This window comes from Mytilus californianus, unplaced genomic scaffold, assembly GCF_021869535.1.
Source record: "Mytilus californianus isolate M0D057914Y unplaced genomic scaffold, xbMytCali1.0.p SCAF_7, whole genome shotgun sequence".
Lineage (NCBI taxonomy): Eukaryota > Metazoa > Mollusca > Bivalvia > Mytilida > Mytilidae > Mytilus > Mytilus californianus.
In genome coordinates, this window is record NW_026262723.1 from 93,107,564 (window position 1) to 93,129,745 (window position 22,182).

Consider the following 22,182-nt stretch of genomic DNA (forward strand, 5'->3'; position numbering starts at 1 on the left):
TGTAATGCACCAGGCTGACGTTCAAATCTACCTGCAATAAAGTAATATAAGTGGACACATTAAAATTTCTTTCCTACTGACAAAACTGGAGTAAAAATAATTTCAAGGTTAAATGAACTCTGTAACTGAATTCAGGGTCAAATGACACCTGTCATTTATGCAAGTACTTTATACAAGGAATCTTCAACAAGTATTTTTATCTTTATTTTGTATATACATGTAGTATGATAAACAAACTGTATCCTAAATTTAAACATAACATGAACTCTAAAATACAAAAACAAGATGTACTGCACACTAATGATAACCCTGCTATAAGTATTCTTTAAACAGAAAAAGGAAGTTAATGAGCAATAGGTTTGAAATTGTTTCAAACAGTATAACATGCTCACATAAAGCTTGATAACAAATTTCATGAAGCTCTGATATGTAGTTAATGAAAAAAATTTGACAAAATATTTCATGGGTCAGACCGACACACAGACAGTTATACAGACAGACAGAGGTAAGTAGTATACACCTCTTCCCTCTAAGCAGAGCTTTAATGATGTCAAAGTCATGTGACACCTGTAATCCTTGCAAAAAATTCACTCACCAAATATCCATTTCAAGCACACTTACTGAGAAGCAGACCTAATCTAAAATCTCAATTGGTCAGTGCTTTGCTTTTGCGCCAATTGGCATTTCATTTGCACAAAAAAAATCTTTTATTCGCACCACAAACCATATTTCATTTGTGTCAAAAATAAAACATTTCAATTGTGCCAATGATATTAATGAGTGATGGATTTTTCTTCGAAGAAATTTAAAGGTCCAAGTGAATAAACTACACAGAGAACAATAGCTATTGTATATATTCAATGGGACAATAGAAGACAAAAGTTTAAATACCTTGACCAAGAGGAAATGACTCTGTGGAAAACTTTGATTTCGTTCGCAATAAATATAATACTTTATATGTCATATCAGCTGATGTCAGACAGACACCTTGATCTTGGAATTAACATAACATTATATTTATCAAGAAAATATGAAAATTTGAAATACTTTGACCTATTAATTAAGGCATAATACTGTGGTTAAAATTCTTGTGAGTTTATTTCATAAATAAATATACTCCAAAAAACAAGTTAGCTACCAAATATTGTTGACCTTTCATGGTAAATCACTGACCTTCACAGTAAGGTGGTTCTTTATCCCATCTTCCAGTTGGTAAACAGGTCAATGTTGCTGAGGTATTTCTAGCAATGCGACGATTTGATGGACATTCATAAGTGACTTTATCACCAAATGATCTCCCCATAACTTTTATGATGGCATGTTCTACATAGGGAATTGGATCACAAACTAAAATGCAGAAAAAACATTATCTGAGGTAATTATAATACATGATCATAATGTAATGCCTCAGCCTCAATGTGTTGTAATAGTTTTAAGAAAGCACTTTATACATACATCAGGCCGTTAGTTTTCTCATTTTAATTGTTTTACATTGTTCATATCGGGTCCTTTTATAGCTTGCTATGCAGTATGGGTTTTGCTCATTGTTGAAGGCCATTTGGTGACCTATAGTCAGTTTGTCTTTGGTGGAATGTTGTCTTACTGATACAATGATAATGTTTGATGTCAGATTATCAAGAAGGACATATTATAAACTTCCTTAACCAGACTTCCCATTCATGTTACTTTTTTCTATTTTTTATTTATTTTTTCAAGTCAGGATTTTACATCACCCTGTCAGCACCACCTGACTAAGGTGTTACAGGGTTTCAAGAATATAACAACACAAGACTATTGTTTTACCAAGATATGAAAAACTAAAATATAAATCATTTGAAAATCTCTTTTTGTCTCTCTTTCTCTCCTTCTCTCTCTCATTCTCTCTCTCTCTCCCTTTTCACAATCTCTGTATACAGAAATAGCTATAGATAATTTAATAGAAAAAAAAAGGTTTACATGTGCTGTGCATATATTGCATGTTGTTTGCTCTGTTTTCATAAATAATTCAAAAAGATATATATTGATACAAATATGGTTGTTTGACTACCATTCAGGATAAATAATTAGCATAGGGCCCAAAGTTTTTCAAGTTCAAAAACTTTGTTGTATTTTCTTGCTGTATATAATTCTATTAAGTTATAAATGTTTTTCAGTCTATTTTTTAATTCAATTGCAATTGAAATTTTGAAGATTATTTTCTTTTCAGGAAAAATGTACAATTTCAGAGAGTGTCATAAACTTTAACACAAGTTATTGTCTGGAAACTAGAAAAATGCTTGTTTTTGGCCCCTTTTTTGCCCCTAATTTCTAAACATTTGGGGCAATTACCCCCAAACTCAATCCCAGCCTTTCCTTTGAGATATGGAACCTTGTGGTACAATTTCATTGAGATCCATACACTTACACACAAGTTATTGTCCGGAAACTACAAAAATGCTTGTTTTTGGCCCCTAATTCCTACACTGTTGGTACCATAACCCCCAAAATCAATCCCAACCTTCATTTTGTGGTATTGAACCTTCTGGTAAAATTTCAAAGTGATCCATTCACTTAAACTAAAGTTATTGTCCTGAAACCAAATGTGTCTTTGGACAACATGATAGCATTATATGAACACAAATTTTTTGCGGTCGTACAAAAAGAATTGCTGAGCATTCATGTTATTCTATATGTAAACTAGAGGCTCTAAAGAGCCTGTGTCACTCACCTTGACCTATGTGCTTATTCCACAAAGAACACTCTCCAACATTGTAGACAAGAATAGAATTCATGACAAAAATCTGTTTTGTTGATCTTGTATTGCTGATCATTTAGCCTGTTTAGTTTCTCTCTATCTTCTTTAGTTTTTGTTCAAAACACAAAAGAGGATAAAAAAAAAATCCTCATTTAAGGGCAATCACTCCTATAGAGTCACAGTTTACTTAACTATATCCGCAAAATTTGACTTGTTAGTAGATCTCGACTTGCTGATCATTTTTGTGATTTAAAGTGTATCTTTATCTATTATAATTTTCTATCATAAATGACAAAATGCCAAAAAAAAAGGTGAAAATCTTCTTTAAAGGGCAATAACTCCAATAAGGAGTCGTCTGACAATTTCCTTCATATTGTCCTCATTGTAGATTTTGTTTTGCTGATCATTTTTGCCTAGCTGAGTTTCTATCTGCCTATTATAATTTTAAGATATAAGGCAAAAAGGCAAAAAATTGGTCAAAATCATCATCAAAGGGCTATAACTCTAATGAGGAGTCGACTGATGATTTCGACCACGTTGACCTATTTGTAGAACTTGTCTTGCTGATCATCTTAAAGTTTCTCTGTATCTATTATAGTTTTGAAGAAAGTCGGCAAAAATGAAAAAAAAAAAATGGTAGAGCTCAACATCCTGAACATTTTTGCTCTTGTCAGATTTTCTCTCTTTATGATGGTTGTCAAAATAACAGACAAAACTTGCACATTACCCCCTATGTTCTATTTTTAGCCATGGTGGCCATCTTGGTTGGCAGGCGAGGTCATCAGACTAATTTTTTAAACTAGATACCCTAAATTTGGCAAAGTAGTTTCAGAGGAGAAGAATTTAGTAAAAGATTACAAAAATTTACAAAAAATTGTTAAAAATTGACTATAAAGGGCAATCACTCCTTAAGGGGTCAATTGACAATTTTGGTCATGTTTTGACTTTTTTGTAGATCTTACTTTGCTGAACATTATTGCTGTTTACAGTTTATCTCTATCTATAATTAAAGAAGCTTAGTGAGCGCGCTCACATACCCCACGTCCCCACATTGTCATTGGAGAATTAAAATAAATGTAAGAAAAAAAAATTGTATCAGAAAAAAAAATTGAATCATAATTTCCTGTCAATATGCACATCTACATAGTATGTCTTTATCATCTACACAGTTTCATGAAATTCTGTTGTGTGGTTTGAGAGGAGTTGCGATGACAAAAGGTTGCAGTAGTATATTGGGCAAATAAGTTCAAAGGGGCGTAACTCCTGTAAAAATTGAATCGTAATTTCCTGTCGATATGCACATCTACGTAGTATGTCCTTATTATCTGAAAAGGTTTCATGAAATTCTGTTGTGTGGTTTGAGAGGAGTTGCGATGACAAAAGGTTGCAGTAGTATATTGGGAAAATAAGTTCAAAGGGGCGTAACTCCTGGAAAAAAAATTGAATCGTAATTTCCTGTTAATATGCACAACTACGTAGTATGTCCTTATTATCTGAAAAGGTTTCATGAAATTCCGTTGTGTGGTTTGAGAGGAGTTGCGATGACAAAAGGTTGCAGTAGTATATTGGGCAAATAAGTTCAAAGGGGCGTAACTCCTGGAAAAAAAATTGAATCGAAATTTCCTGTCGATATGCACATCTACGTAGTATGTCCTTATTATCTGAAAAGGTTTCATGAAATTCTGTTGTGTGGTTTGAGAGGAGTTGCGATGACAAAAGGTTGCAGTAGTATATTGGGAAAATAAGTTCAAAGGGGCGTAACTCCTGGAAAAAAAATTGAATCGTAATTTCCTGTTGATATGCACATCTACGTAGTATGTCCTTATTATCTGAAAAGGTTTCATGAAATTCTGTTGTGTGGTTTGAGAGGAGTTGCGATGACAAAAGGTTGCAGTAGTGTATTGGGCAAATAAGTTCAAAGGGGCGTAACTCCTGGAAAAAAAATTGAATCGTAATTTCCTGTCGATATGCACATCTACGTAGTATGTCCTTATTATCTGAAAAGGTTTCATGAAATTCTGTTGTGTGGTTTGAGAGGAGTTGCGATGACAAACTGTTGCAGTAGTACATTAAAGTAAATAAGTTCAAAGGGGCGTAACTCCTAGAAAAAGAATTGAATCGTAATTTCCTGTCAATATGCACAACTACATAGTATGTCCTTATTATCCAAAAAGGTTTCGTGAAATTCTGTTGTGTGGTTTGAGAGGAGTTGAGATGACAAGAAACAGGACTGACGGACTGACGGACGGACGGACTGACGGACGGACGGGTCAAAAACATTATACCCTCCACAACTCGTTGCGTGGGGTATAATAATATTCAAGATAATAACCAAAAACTGCAAAATTTCCTTAAAACTACTAATTCAGGGGCAGCAACCCAACAATGGGTTGTCTGAATGTTCTGAAAATTTCAGGGCAGATAGATCTAAATCTGATGAACATTTATACTCCAGTCGTATTTGCTCTAAATGCTTTAGTTTCAGAGATATAAGCCAAAAACTGCATATTACCCCTATGTTCTATTTTTAGCCATGTCAGTCATCTTGGTTGGCAGGCGGGGTCATCAGACACATTTTTTAACTAGATACCCTAATGATGATTGTGGCCAAGTTTGGTTGAATTTGTCTATGTAGTTTCAGAGGTGAAGATTTTTGTAAAAGATTACAAAAATTTACAAAAAATTGTTAAAAATTGACTATAAAGGGCAATAACTCCTTAAGGGGTCAATTGACAATTTTGGTCATGTTGACTTATTTGTAGATCTTACTTTGCTGAACATTATTGCTTCTACAGTTGATCTCTATCTATAATAATATTTAAGATAATAACCAAAAACAGCAAAATATCCTAAAAATTACTAATTCAGGGGCAGCAACCTAACAACAGGTTGTCTGATTCGTCTAAAAATTTCAGGGAAGAAAGATCTGAACCTGATGAACATTTTTACCCCGTCAGATTTGCTCTAAATGCTTTAGTTTTTTAGGTTTAAGCCAAAAACTGCATTTTACCCCTATGTTCTATTTTTAGCCATGTCGGCCATGTTGGTTGGCAGGCTGGGTCATAGGACCTATTTTTTAAACTAAATACCTAATGATGATTGTGGCCAAGTTTGGTTAAATTTGGTCCAGTAGTTTTAGAGGAGAAGATTTTTGTAAAAGTCAACGGACGACGGACGCCAAGTGATGAGGAAAGCTCACTTGGCCCATTGGGCCAGGTGAGCTAAAAAGTACTTTCCCCATTCATTCAACATTCATATTTTTAAATGTTATTGTAAACAAGAAATGTCAGGTTTGTCAGAGTTGTTTAAAACATCTTGTTGTCATCACTCCAAACATTTAAATTCAAGAACAGTAACTCATTCCAGAGACAAATAATTGGTTAATCTAAAATTCATTCATTTATTGTAACAGGATGCTGTTACAAATCTCCCAAACAAAGTCCCCTTAAGTATAAACCCCGTGGACTTCCCCTATTATTCATTTAAATCATCTTGCAGAAAATATATGGTTCAGGGTTGGCATCACAACCATTTACAAGATATATGGTAGCACTCCACAGCTAGAAAATAAAATTAATAAAATGCTTCGCTGGGCGCAGCTTGATACGACCGCAGAGGTCGAACCCTGAACAGTTGGGGCAAGTATGGACACAACATTCAAGCTTGATACAGCTCTGAATTTGGATTGTGATTAAATATTTGACACAGCATAGGTTTCTGACACAAAAAGAATGTGGTCTAAGAACTTCAATTTTTTTAATTTACCTATAATGGTCCAATGTCCAAAATCAAAATACATGGTTAGATTCAGCATATCAAAGAACCCCATATATTCAATTTTTGTTGAAATCAAACAAAGTTTAATTTTGGACCCAAACTTGGACAAACTTGAAAACTGGTCCCATAATCAAAAATCTAAACACATGTTTAGATTCAGTATATCAAAGTACCCCAAGAATTCAATTTTTGTTAAAATCAAACTAAGTTTAATTTTGGACCCTTTGGACCTTAATGTAGACCAATTTAAAAAACGGGACCCAAAATTAAAAATCTAAAAACACAGTTAGATTTGGCATATCAAAGAACCCCAATAATTCAATTTTTGATGAAATCAAACAAAGTTTAATTTTGGACCCTTTTGACCTCAATATGAACCAATTTGATAGCGGGCCCACAAATAAAAAATCTAAATACATGGTAAGATTCAGCATATCAAAGAACCCCATATATTCAATTTTTGTTGAAATCAAACAAAGTTTAATTTTGGACCCCAATTTGGACCAACTTTAAAACTGGGCCAAAAATCTAAAATCTAAATACATGTTTAGATTCAGAATATCAAAGAACCCCATATATTCAATTTTTGTTGAAATCAAACAAAGTTTAATTTTGGACCCCAATTTGGACCAACTTTAAAACTGGGCCAAAAATCTAAATACATGTTTAGATTCAGCATATCAAAGAACCCCAAAAATTCAATTTTTGTTAAAATCAAACTAAGTTTAATTTTGGACCCTTTGGACCTTAATGTAGACCAATTTAAAAAACGGGACCCAAAATTAAAAATCTAAATACACGGTTAGATTTGGCATATCAAAGAACCCTAATAATTCAATTTTTGATGAAATCAAACAAAGTTTAATTTTGGACCCTTTTGACCTCAATATGAACCAATTTGATAGCGGGGCCCACAAATAAAAAATTCTAAATACATGGTTAGATTCAGCATATCAAAGAACCTCATATATTCAATTTTTGTTGAAATCAAACAAATTTTAATTTTGGACCCCAATTTGGACAAACTTGAAAACTGGGCCAAAAATCAAAAATCTAAATGCATGTTTAGATTCAGCATATCAAAGAACCCCATATATTCAATTTTTGTTAAAATCAAAGTTTAATTTTGGACCCTTTGGACCTTAATGTAGACCAATTTGAAAACTGGACCCATAATTAAAAATCTAAATACACGGTTAGATTCGGCATAACAAATAAATAAATGTGGTCAAAGATTTTACAAATCTAATGCGCCATACTGTGCAATTAAAGATTACTTCTTGAAATTTTTCAATATTTGAAATTTGAAAAAAAAACAATATTTGAAGAATAATTCTTTTTAATTTCTGAAATCTGAAATGAGAAAAAATTGACCCCCACAATTTCTTTTTACCCCCCCCCCCCCCCCCCCCCCCTTTTCCCCCAAAAAATTCTTTCCCTCAAGATATGGTCATAATCTCAATTCAAATTTCCAATGGAATTTGCAGCCATAATTACCCATTTAAATTTACCATAGTGCTAACTTAATCTATTTTATAATAGAATTTAAAATATAGTGTCAAATCTTTCATATGGATTTTTTTGTAAAAAAAAAAGATGCAACATTTGCAGATATTTTTACTGGTCTTCCTTTATAAATATGCATTTCTTTAAACATAATCTAAAAGCAGTGTAAGGGAAGTAACCAAAACGTTGTATTTGGATTACCTCCCTTACACTGTTTTAAATTATCTTAATTGTTCATTAACCATTACTTTATACATAATTTAAAAGCAGTGTAAGGGAGATAATTTCAATGATGTATTTGATTTATCTCCCTTACACTGCTTTAAATTATGTTTTGTACTAAAGTATTTGTCCATTAACCAGGACAAACTTGTTTTTCCCCCTTTTTTGCCCCTAATTCTTAAACGGTTTGAGCCATAACCCCCCAAAGCAAATCCTAACCATCCCTTTGTGGTATGGAAACTTGTAGTATAATTTCAGAGAGATCCATACACTGTTCCACAGTTATTGTCTGGAAACAAAAAAATGCTTATTTTTGGCCCCTTTTTGGCCCCTAATTCCTTAACTGTTGGTACCATAACCCCCAAAATCAATCCCCACCTTCCTTTTGTGGTATTGAACCTTATGGTAAAATTTCTCAGAGATCCATTCACTTAAACTAAAGTTAGAGTGCGAAAACTAATGCGTATTCGGACGACGACGCTGGACGACGACGACGCCGGACGACGACGACGACGACGACGACGACGCCGACGTCATACCAATATACGACCACAAAAATTTTTTTGCGGTCGTATAAAAATTAACCACAAAATGTTTAATCATTTTCTATTCTGGCTTTCTAATACATTAAGCCAACTGTTTGTGTTATACATGTGCATATGCATGTAATCAGTATCTTCCATAGATTTGATTTTCAAATGTAAAAATGGTGAAATATAATTCCATTTTTGTAGAACCTGCGACTTTTATCGCAAAAGCGAGACATAGCAATCCTACATTCCGTCGTTTGTCGTCGTCATCGTCATCGTCGTCAGCGGCGTCCACAAATATTCACTCTGTGGTTCAAGTTTTTGAAATTTTAATAACTTTCTTAAACTATCCTGGATTTGTACCAAACTTGGACAGAAGCTTGTTTATGATCATAAGATAGTATCCAGAAGTAAATTTTGTAAAAAAAAATCCTGTTTATCCATATTTTACTTATAAATGGACTTAGTTTTTCTGCCAGTTAACATTACATTCACTCTGTGGTTTAAGTTTTTAAAATTTTAATAACTTTCTTAAACTATCCTGGATTTGTACCAAACTTGGACAGAAGCTTGTTTATGATCAAAAGCTAGTATTTAGAAGGAAATTTTGTAAAAATTTATTTCCTGTTTATCCGTATATTACTTATAAATGGACTTATTTTTTCTTCCAGTTAACATTACATACAGTCTGCAGTTAAAGATTTTAAAACATTTATTAATTTCATAAACCATCCTGGATTTTTACCAAACATGGACAGAAGCTTCTTACAATCAAAAGATAGTATCTAGAGGAAAATTTTTAATAATTTTTTACCCATTTTTGTTGAGCATGCAACTTTTGTAAAAATTATCTTTTTTATCATTTGTTCATTCAATAAATTTATGTTTCAACTCTTTTATAAATCTATAGATTTGATTGCATATTGTATTCATTTTTTACAAGCATAACTTTTTTCATACATTTCAAACGTTTTATTTCATTAACTGTAAATCTATTATGTGCATTCCCCTATCACACTGAAAACATAGACAACAGCAAAAGTAGGCTAGACACTGGGTTCCGTGGAACCCTTACGAATTTTTTTGTGTATCAATGGCAACATTCTGCATTTATTTACCAAAATATATTGCAAAAAGGGGCATAAAAATGTCACATTTTCCCCAAAAATCATGTCCAAACTAGAATTTCAATCCCTTTGAGTGATACCTTTCCTGAAACTATTGATATTAATCTAACAAATGATCAAATGAAAATTGGGTGATTTCGCCTCATTTTTTCATTAAATTTCATCACAAACTTCGTACCACAAAAAAACATTACAATAATTTTGGGGACCAATGTCTGGTATCGATATGAAAATACGTCCTGTCATACAGAAAATCAGCCTGATTATTAAAATCATTTTGAAATGAAATACAGGAATAAATATGGTTAACGGTCATGGACCTCGAGTCCTCGACCATTTAAAAAAGATATTACAATCATTTTAGTCTTGTGGTATTAAGATATAAGTTGTATGATCTTGTTTACAAGTAGACTTTTGATGTCATAAACTAAACACTTTTGCTTTTGGAAGGTATCAGACATCTTCGCTTATGATGACAATATTTTACCTTTCTGAATTTGGGTCCTCAATGCTCTTCAACTTTGTACTTTATTTTGCCTTCTTAAATTTTTTGATTCAAGCTTCACTGATGAGTTTGATGTAGACGAAACACAAAATTTTAATCCTAGTATCTATGATGAGTTTATTTACAAGAATATCTGTGATATAAAACAGCATAATGATATACAATTAATGTTTCACCTGCTGTTTTCCAAATTTCAGCATCAGTTGCTATGGTATGTAAATCTGACTGAAGGTCATACAGTGTACACTCCAGGGTTGCAGGTGAATAGTAAAATGCCTCACACAATGTTTCCTCGTAGCATTGTACAGCACACATCTGATTGGTTGCCTCTGCTAAAGAGGTTATAAATGTGCCTTTTACTGTTGATGCACTTACATCTATATACTTTTCTGCTAGTAAACCTTTATAAAGAAAATTTAAGATAAACTGTAAGAAATCATTGTCAAATCCTCTTAACCAAAGTAGTTGCATGGTGTAATAATGATCAAATGGGCCTTTTTAGTAACATTAATATGTCCACAATGACTTAAAACTTAGTGAACTGTCTTATTATACACTAAAATTATAAGTTTTATCAGAATTTGCCAAGTTTTAAACCTCTAATAGGTCTGAAACATCTGTCAACGTATATTTGTTCCGCCTAACAGAAGTTCCACTGGAAACTTTGTTATAAACAATGTCATAATATCTGTTCCTGTTGGAACAAATATTCTATACCATTTATTCCGTCAGGAACATTTACTGTAATATTTATTCCAGTGGAAATAATATTCCAGAATATTGTTTCCATTTGGAACTTATATTATGAAGGAACTTCTATTCCGTGACAATACCACAGTTATCATCCTTTGAATTTCATTGTCTACAAGTATATTCCCAAGTATGGGCAGTGTTTTACATGCACATTTCTTCATACACCTGCTCAATATATTTCTCCCATGTTTTAAGCAAAAATAGCATTACTTGGATGAGACTGAAATTGCACAGTTAAAAATTTTTCAGTTTACTTGAAAACTTAAGAATCATTCAATAAATGTGTAACACACTGTGTTTATGTATTGACACTGGACAAACCAAGTCTCTGGGTAAATACAACTTACCTCAAACCTATACAAGGAACAATACAGGAACTGTCAAATGTTTTCTATTGTAAAACTAGACTCTGGATGCTAAGTAGCAATAAATCTATTCATCATTAATGAAATTACATAATAGTTTGTGGAGATGTGTTTTTCGCTGCCACAGTGAGATATGGACCACAATTCATATATTCAAGAATTATATAATATATCTAATTTCACAATTTCTCACTTAGAACCTGAATTTTTCAAATTACCAGCAGTTAAAAGTGGAAACATACTATAATACAAAATGTTGAATTTCAAAAGCTTTTATGGAACTGCTCTCAACTTATTGCACAGGAACATCATAAACTGTAATTTTCCAATTAATTAAGGACAATCACTCATCAATGGCAAAAGTGATAATTGTCAATATCAAACTTGATAACCATTTTTTCATCAGTAACAACATATCAAAATTGAATAGCTTTGGTTAAACAGTTAATTAGTTATTTTCATGGAGACAGCTATAGCTACCCACCAGAAAAGACTGGCCTGTCCATATGGCACACAACCAATAACCTGATTTCTGACAGAAAACCTGGTTACAAAATGTTGTTTTTTTTTACAAAAATAAATGCAAAATTAATGTTAGTAACATTAATGAAATACTAAGCATTTTCTAGTAAGAATTTAAAACCATCACGTTAACTTACTAAAACATTGAGGTATTGAGTCCCATAATGATACTCGATTTGTCTCTCTACACTTGATGAAGGGATAACTAAGACCTCCCAGAACATATCCAGTTTCACATGTGTATAAATATTCCTTTCCCACATGTTCTCCAACTTCAGCTACTGGAGGAACTATAGCATTAGAGACTGAAGGTATTGGTGAACATACTGAAATACAATAAAATATACAAATCATTTTATTATTTAAACTAGATGTGTCGGAACGACACGAAAGGCCCCATCTCAAAAAAAATTTGCAATTTCAACAACACATGTGAACACAAACATGCATGGATCAATGAGTAGTTAAATTTCAAACTATCAGCAAACAGGAAATGGATGTATTGCAGATAACAAGATGTGTTGAAACGACATGAAAATCAGCAGAGTGGAACAAAACATAAACTTGATCTGTAACTCATCATGGTTGACTCACATATCAAAAAGCAGCGCAAAATCTGAAGGCATATAGAAAAAAAGTCTATATATTACTGTGATTTTCAACAATTTTCAAAGTCCAAAACCTGTAATTTCTGCAAAAATCAGCAGAGCGGAACAAAACTTAAACTCGATCTGTAACACATCATGGTTTACTAACATATCAAAAAGCAGCCCAATATCTGAAGGCGTTTAGAAAAAAAGTCCATATAACTGTGATTTTCAACAATTTATCAAAGTCCAAAGCTCGTAATTTTGGCAAAAATTAGCAGAGCGGATCGAAACTTAAACTTGATCTGTAACTCATCATGGTTAACTCACATACTAAAAATCAGTCCAATATCTGAAGGCGTTTAGAAAAAAAGTCTGTATAACTGTGATTTTCAACAATTTATCAAAGCCCAAAGCCTGTAATTTCGGCAAAAATTAGCAGAGCGGGATGAAACTTACACTTGATCTGTAACTCATCATGGTTAACTCACATACCAAAAATCAGCCCAATATCTGAAGACGTTTAGAAAAACATCGCGTATAATGGTTTGTTGCGGAATGACTGAATGACTGAATGACGGAATGATGGAAAGTCGGACAAGGGTAAAACTATATGGCCCCGACAACTTTGTTGCGGGGGCCATAAAAAATGCTCCAAGGAGTCTCAATCACTCATCATTCAAAATTTTCCCTTTATTGCTCAAGAGAAGATAACCGACAAAGGAGAAGTTATGATAAGGCCACATGTTTGCCCCCTTGAATTGGAACATCAAAAGTAATATAAATCTATCACATGACATCCTTCAGATAGTCATGTGATAGATTTCAGTCTGTCAGATATCAGTAGTTTTAGTTTGGAATTTTATGTTAGAAATATTTGCTGCAAACTTGATGATATATTTTACAAAGATGTAAATGTGTGTGAAATATTTTTATTAGGGTAAGTCTTGACTCTTTTCTAATTTGTCCAGAAATTATGTGTAAAATGGTCATATTTGTTCATCTTTAGTGGACCTTCAATACACATCATTCCAAAAAAGTTAAAATTGTCAAATGAATTTCTCAGAAATAAAATGAATTTGTGATTTTCCATGTAGTTTTCCATAAGAGGAAAAGATTTTTGAAAATTTGACAATTTGAATAAAAGATTGCTTCTGGTGCTCATATTATGTTACACAGTTACTGGAGGCAAACTAGAAGTATCTATAAACCAGCTAAAATAAAAGTCATATTGCTGATTATTCTAAATCAACTTCCAAAGAGATTTCATACAACAATCTCATAAATAGTGCAGAAATTTATGATTTAGTCTTTGTATGCAGGGAAAATTATACAGACTGATAAGTTTTTTTACAATCGGATATAGGTATTCATTTGCCACTGCTGGTAGAGGTTTCCTCCCCTGAGGGTATCACCAGCCTAGTAGTCAGCACTTCTGTGTTGACTTGAATTATCATCCATATGGTCATAATTATAAATCAACTGTTTACAAAACTTTGAATTTTTCAAAATATTAAAGATTTTCTAGCCAAGGAATAGACTACCTTAGCTGTATTTAGGAATTTTGGTCCTAAATGCTCTTCAACTTCGTACTTTATTTGTCCTTTTTAACCCTTATGATTAGAGCATCACTGATGAGTATTTTGTAGACAAAACGTGCGTCTGGCGTATAATTTTTTCATCCTGGTATCTATGTTGAGTTTATATTGTATATTATATATTATAATGGTACTTACAATGAGGTTTTTCACATACTATATTGTCTTTAGGAATTGGAGTTGTTAAAATAGAAGGTAGAGACTTTACATAATTAGTTTTAACCCAATAACCAATTGGATTCATAATGACTCCAATCTCTGCTGATCTATTGTCGAATTCAAAGTTAGTATAAGTCAGTGATGATTCTTCAGCTAACCAAACAAAATCTTCTGTACGAAATTCATCTACCAGTCCAATCAATCTGTATGAAGGACCTAACCTGTTAAAGTAAAAAACAATTTGATAATTCAAGTTTGTAAATGGATATTTTCATATTAGAATTAAAAAATAATCCTTATCAAAATTATTTATCAAGACATGTGAGCTAAACAATCAAAAGGGAGCTGCCTTTTATTAATAATTAAGTTTGGAGGAAATTAATTCAGGAATACTGTGGTTGGTAAAAAATTGCCTTAAATCTAAAAGTCAAAGTTACTAAACTCTGGAATGACACAGCCAAAAAGTTTTAATATCGTAAGGGAGCTTTCTTTAGTCAAATCTAATGTTATGTTAAAGTTGAATGATAATTTGTTAAAGCAAATTTGAGTTGTCATACAAAGTGTTGACGAACATTGGTATACCTTAATACTAGAGTATAAAAACTCCCCCAAAAACATCCATTGGTGCTGATTTCTAAAATATATATTGATGCTATTTTTATTATTTGCCCCAAAGTTGGTCATCAGGTGCAAAAAGCGTCAATTTTGATGATTTTTTGTCCTATTCTTGACCTGGAAGACCAAGGGATGCTTAAAGATGTATCCCACTGTAGTCTGCATGTAGAGTGGACCCGAGTGAACACATTTACCATAACAAAGCTTAGGTCTGAGTATAACTGATCTGGGTACAGCAGTCTAAAGAAAGTCATTTGCACACAAAATCTGGAATTTCTCAATTTTTCACGTTTTTTGGCTTCAACTTGACCTGCAACTGGAAGTAGTCTTTCACTAAGTGTATTTCAATAAAAAATCAAAGTACTGAAGTACTGAACATTGGATGACCGCAAGTTCTTGTGGATTGTCAAAAGCACTTGTCACAGAAAAAAATCACATCTCTATACCTGAAAGTGAGGTTAATGTACAGAGATATTTTTTTTCTGAGACAAGTTCGTGGGTGGATGAAGAATAAATGACAGGAAATTCAACCTCACCGTAATAACTATTATATTGTAGTGATACAAATCAGTATACACTGGTTTGTTGTTATATATTATATTAATATAACAGTTACATGTATATATAATTTTCATCCATTTGTATATCATTCTATTCTACTATTCAATTAAGAGTGCAGTGCAAGTGCATGGTGGACACTCTTCTGTAAAAATTCAATTTTTCTAAAAGATTGGATATGAGAAGGCATTCATATTTTCCTGCAAAAATAATCTTCCATGCAAAGTTACCGGTCCTTGCCGGGATTGTCGCAAAATGTTCTTGAGATATTCTTCTGCATGCTTTACCATATATATCAATGATTTTTTACTTATATATATATATATCTAACAACAAAACATTTTCATATTATTAATTTATGTTCTAAACAAAAATATTGTTATCAGTATTCATTGAAGAGATGTATTTTTAACAAACAATAAGGAATGTTATTTTGCACTCGTTAATATCCGCGTATTTATCATGTTTATAGATCGGTTACAAACCCAAAACGAAAGTTACCTAATGGAAATCTAGGCAATAGCAATACATCGGAATGCCCTCACGGTCATCGCGATGTAAAAAAACACAATCAGTAGTTATATTCCCGCAAGTTTACACTATTTTTGGAAGTTTTAGGCCTCTTTACTGCATGTGTCAAGACACCGAAGGGAACCCCATCCCCTCCAGAAAAACCAGTTTTATCCTATTTCAATTTTCCAGGTTTGTATTTGAGCTCAAAATGCACCTTAAAACTGAGAAACATGACAATAAAAAGCCTTTGGTTGAGGGAACATGCATCAACTTCGAAATTAATGTCATAAAGTTGACCTCTAAAAGTATAGAGAGCCATTGGAGCCAAATTAAGGTATTTTGGGTAAGACCCTTATATTACGGTCCCCACATGGTAAGGGTTAAGAACTGTAGTACCAGAGAACTCTCAATGTACAATGGACTGACATGATAAGAATTTCCGTATCTCCTCTGCTTCATCCTCTGTTATCATATTTTTGCCATTTTTGAATATTCTAGTTATTTGTATCAGCTTTTCCTTTTGAAATGATTCTTCACATCACAAAGCATAGTCAACAGGCTGTCATGGGCTTCTGATGTTGTTGACTGAGGAGCTTTAGATAGCTAATTTGCAAATCAGTGAAGGCACACTGGAAAAAAAAATATTGAAATTCCTTTCGAGTCTGGTCCTTTCAGAACTACATAACACATGTTCACTAGAATATAGCAACTTTACTGGGAAAAAAAAAGAACCATCTTCAAGTATGTTTTTTAACTCTTTGGTCATATAGTTCAAAGGATAATACATATAGCAAGAAAACTCATAGACAACTGTCAATATAGTTTTCTTTTTCAATTTTACCAACATACCCTAACTGTCTAATAACTTCATTTGTGGCTGCATCAGGTATAACAACCATGTATGCCTTCAGTGCTCCACAATGAACTGCAGGATCACTATCTTCAGTAACAATTGATGCACCCAAATAATTATTCTCGTCCATAAAGTAACAATGGCCGTCATGTTGAACCCAGGTCTCTGGACAACTAACAGGACCTAGTACAAAAATTTCTTAATATATTATTTCAAGTATGTTTTGGTTAACTTTGTATGAAATTGAATATAACCAACTGCCCATTGTTGAGGAGCCTGTATTTTGCCTGCTTAACTTGAGCATGCAGAAAAATAATACACAAATGCCTGTCATTTTTTTTTATTTTGAAGTAAATAAACTGTTGACACAGAGATATGTCTGGCCTGTATGTAATTATGTAAGTAAAATGCAAATTTTAAAATTAAAATGGCAATACTTTAACATGCAATCTATGCAAAGCATTCAAAGTTAATGAACCATGACTAAAGGTGCAGGGTCAAATAATATCTATGGAAAAGAGATGTGAAAATGCTAATACAACTGCCTACCAAATATCACTAAACTTACCTGATCATAAATTTATTATGTAAACTATGCAAAAGTTTAATTGTTCCCTTTAATCTGACCTCATCACAAACTAATACATTGTTGATATTGCAGCAGCTGTGCCACCACTAATGTCCCTACAGGAAACAAGGTGCCTTAGTCTCACCTCTTATACCGAGTCAAGGTGAGTAAAAAATTGTGGCTTATACATGATGCTGATGATGGAGGGCTGTTTAATGCATTTATTTATTGAGGACTTGAGCATATTAAGGTGATATTGAAAATTAACCCAATCTTGTGCTAGAATTGGTAAAAGAAACCTTGAGTTACTTTCATAATGAACCAAATCCTATCTCTTTACAATTGAAGATACCTTGTCTTTAAAGAACCTGACATTGTATAGAATATCTGAAAGGAAACTTTCTCAGATAGATGGAGAGATAAAGATCAGGTATTCATTATACATTTCATATATGTCAATGTATTAAATTGAAGATTTCTTATTCAATAAAACTGATGCCAACAACATACTTGTCTGGCATATTGCTGACAAGCTTTCTGACATTCCGTTCTGGTACCATCCGTTGGGACATGTACATACGTCACTGATACATGTAGAGTTATTCATACAAAACTCATCAATATCATAACATGGTCCTCTTCCAACAGGTTGAACTGAAAAATAAATGAACTAAAGTTTGTCTTGAATACCAAGACATATTTCTCCCCTTTCTCTTTTGTCTGGTGTAAAATGTGTGTTATAATTACCATTAAGTATAAAAACTGATCCATTGGTACACAATAGCAAAATGTCCCCTTTCACTGTGTAAGTGAGGAATAAAATAGTATGTACAGTATAGAGTTGTACAACTAGATTACATTATAACATGTATTTAAAGCTTTTGCATTTGTTGCTAGCATTCAATAGGCCAAACATATTGTTATTGTGGTAAAATAGTTAAAATATTGATCATAGTCCAACAAATCCAATAAAAATGACAGAAAAACAAAATTATGGTAATTTATGATCAACTACACATGATGGCAAACAATCCTTATTGTCAAATGATCTTTTGACCCCAAATTCAATAGATTTCTTTCCCTCCCCTATATCTTTCATTCCAATCAAGCAAGGAAAACTGAAGCTATCTTCTGAAAACCATCAGATACACTGATGAACAGACTGAAGGACAGAAAGATGTGAGGACAGACAGCCAGACAGACCAAGCGAATACTATGTTCCCAAAAAAATATTTTCTCCGGAAGATATTTTTCAGGGAGCATAATTAATGGTCAAAGTCCCATTACTCCTGAAAAAATGGTCGAATCAAAAGGATGGTATGATATATATGGTCAACTATACATGATGGCAAGCAATCCTACCAAGTATGAGATTTTTCTGTAAATCAGTCTCAGAGGAATTGAGCTAACAACATGTGATAGAGTCACAACATTCCAAACACTGGTCAAAGTCCTATAGCATTGTGTCACAATAGTCCATACAATGGTCAAATTACCTGTCATAACTTGTCAAATCAAACTGAAAGTCAAGAGAATAAAACAAATAATCCTAACAAATATGCAAGCTTTCTGTCAAAACCCTCTCCAAGTATTCTTCTGTTTTAAACTAACTGATGGACAGACAAACAAACAAAGACTATTACAATATCCCCAGGGGCCCTAGCAGTTGGGGACAAAAAAATATATCTCTTTTAGAACTACTCATAGTTGGAAGCAATACAGGAATATCTTTCATTTCCAATGTTATTTGTTCAAGTTTTGTAATCACAACACTCCACAAATAATAACAACATAAGTTAAACACAACTTTACGCTAAAAAAAATTGTTCTCTCCAGATTCATTCTATTTAAAGTTAAAATGTAGGATATATGGCATCAGTTTAGCAGATAGACTGAACAACAGCAACATGTCAGCCCAACTATACTATAAACCTTTTTATTTAGGGGAATACTTTTTTCATGTTTTTACCTCTTTCTTGACAACTTTATGATTAAAACAAAATTTCACCATTTCTTCAAACTTTTTCAATGTATTTGAATATGAGAAGATCAAAGTTGGACAATTAATCTTCACATTTTTTTTTCGATTACAAAATCTTTTTAATAAATTACTTGTGAAATTTTGTTGTTGTTCAGTAATGCAGGAGACATTATTCATGTTCTCAATATTCTTTTTCATCATTAACATTTATTTTTTCATTGCTAACCTAAATTTCAGCATTTATTTTTTAAAGAAAAAGTAATTTGCTTCATTTGTTGTTGTTTGTTTTTGTGTTTATACCTATAATTGCATAAAACAAGAAGTTACTCACTTTGTAGACATTCTGTTGAAGAAACATCATCAAGTCCTAACTGGTAAAAGAAAGGCTTACAAATGCATTTTTCATCGATACATTCTGAATTCTGCTTGCATGGATCAGCTCCAAATCTTGAACAGTTCAGGGATCCAACATTCAACACTATTAATTTTCAAAAATGAACAGATTTCACATTTAAACTTACTGCAATACCTATATCAATAATTGAATATACAATAAAACAAGAGTCACACCTGTGCCTATATCGCTCACCTGTTGAAAAAAAAATGCCAGTTGCTAATTAGGACTTTTATATGCATGCCCATACTATAGTTACTCTATTTTGTCTCGCTGATCATTTTTGCAATTTCGATGTTTAACCTAGCTCCTATAGTTTTATAGATAACAGCCAAAACTGCAAACAAATTTTTAAAAAACATCATTTCAGGGGCAATAACTCCATAACTCCATTACTCCAAAATAAGTCATTTGAATTTTCTCAAATTTTCAGGGTAGATAAATCTTGTCATGCTTATCACTTTTGCAATTTACATTTTAAACCTAGCTTGTATAGTTTTCGAAACAATGGCAAGGAAATTCCCAAAAAATGTGAAAAAATCAACATTTCAGGGTTTTAACTTCATAATAGGATGACAGATTTTTTTTTAAATTTTCAGGGTAGATAGAATTTTGTTGTAACCACAATTTTTAACCTGATTGCTATACTTTAAGATATGTTAGCCAAAAAACTGTAGTTTGCCCACTATGTTCTATCTTTAGACACAACTGCCATGTTGGTTGATCAACCTGATTGAAAATCACAAACTTTATAGCTGACATCATACAGATGAACCAGACAAACTTCCATTCATTGAGCAGTTGCAGGGAAGATTTTTAAAGAACTGTTTACGAAAGAAAGACATTAAATGATGGCAAATGTTTCTCGTTTTTTATATAGATTAGACCGTTGGTTTTCCTGTTTGAATGGTTTTATACTAGTCATTTTTGGGGCCCTTTATAGCTTGCTGTTCGGTGTGAGCCAAGGCTCTGTGTTGAAGGCCGTACTTTGACCTATAATGGTTTACTTCAAAAAATTGTGACTTGGATGGAGAGTTGTTTCATTGGCACTCATACCACATCTTCTTATATCTATATAAAAGCTCATATGGTCCTTCGGGTATATATTAGATATCAGCTAACTTTATAAATTCTTTTATAGGAGAATGTATGTTTTCTTACAAATTTGAAAATATTGCTCAAGGCAAACATGAGACATACTAAGACAGACAAAAACAAACATCCTATATTCAGAAGGTATATAGAAATAAGAGTTTCCTTACAATTCTTTTTACAAATGTATGGTTTATAAGCATATTCAGATAACACTCCACAGTCAGAACTGGAAAACCAAATTGCATTAGTATCATTGTTTTCAAATTTTCTCCTAAGGACCACACACTGTCCAGCTTCAAATGGTTCAAGATCTGGTAACCACCGACTGTATGTCCACTGTACATAAGGATTAGATGACCAACTGTAAAATCCATTCTGTAAATATGTAAGATACACATATAAAACAAATGAAATTCCTTTGGCTATTTTGATTGATTCTAAAATTTGAAAACTTTTCTCTTTCAGTGGATATCCTTCAAACAATTAAGCTAAATCTATCAAGAATGTTTGTAAATTTATATGTTTAGTTATGTAGCAAGAAATTGATTACAGTGACCAGATAGAGCTTTTTCTATGCACAATTCTGACAATATTTGAGAATTCTAAAAAGCCTTTAGCCTAAAAAAAATATGGTGACATCTTCATTTTTTGATATCTTCAAATAGCACAATATAAACATTTAGGAAAAGTATAAAAAAAAAATTTAATACTTTTTGTTGAAACTCCCATACTACCTTTAACTATGCAATTATATTATCAATTAACTGAAAGTCTGTGAGGTCAAACTTTCCATATTAAAGGAACAATAAGGTATACCAAACATTTAACTGGGTGTACATTAGGTATAACTTTAACTGCTCCTTAGAAATTGTCTTAATGCAAAAACATTTAGAGAGCAAGGTCACATTTTAGTGACCTGCTTGCAAAGTTATAAAAAATCAATATGAAAATTAAATATGAAAACCCCCCCATTACAGATATTTTTGATTATCAAACTCATCTCAGGTTTTGACAAGTGGAAATCATCATTCAAATAATGTATTATTTGGTCAGTGAAATTTGAACAAGAGGCTCTTAAAGCCTGAATTGCTCAACTGGAAAAATATGCCATTTTTGTTATATACCTTTGACAGATTCTATCTATATATATAGCTTCTATAGTTTTCGAGATAACCTAAGGCTCATTCGTTACCAGTTTGGTTGAAATTGGTATTGCAGTT

General features: G+C 32.6%; 1 long non-coding RNA gene across 1 annotated transcript in view; it reads right to left on the reverse strand.

The window, feature by feature from the left end:
• Positions 1–2,175: 2,175 nt before the first annotated feature.
• The window catches only part of LOC127708771 (uncharacterized), a 154,349-nt gene continuing 134,342 nt past the window's right edge, over positions 2,176–22,182 (reverse strand). The window contains exon 2 of the long non-coding RNA XR_007985380.1: positions 2,176–2,368. This is a non-coding gene — a long non-coding RNA (uncharacterized LOC127708771). The remainder of the gene's footprint in view (positions 2,369–22,182) is intronic.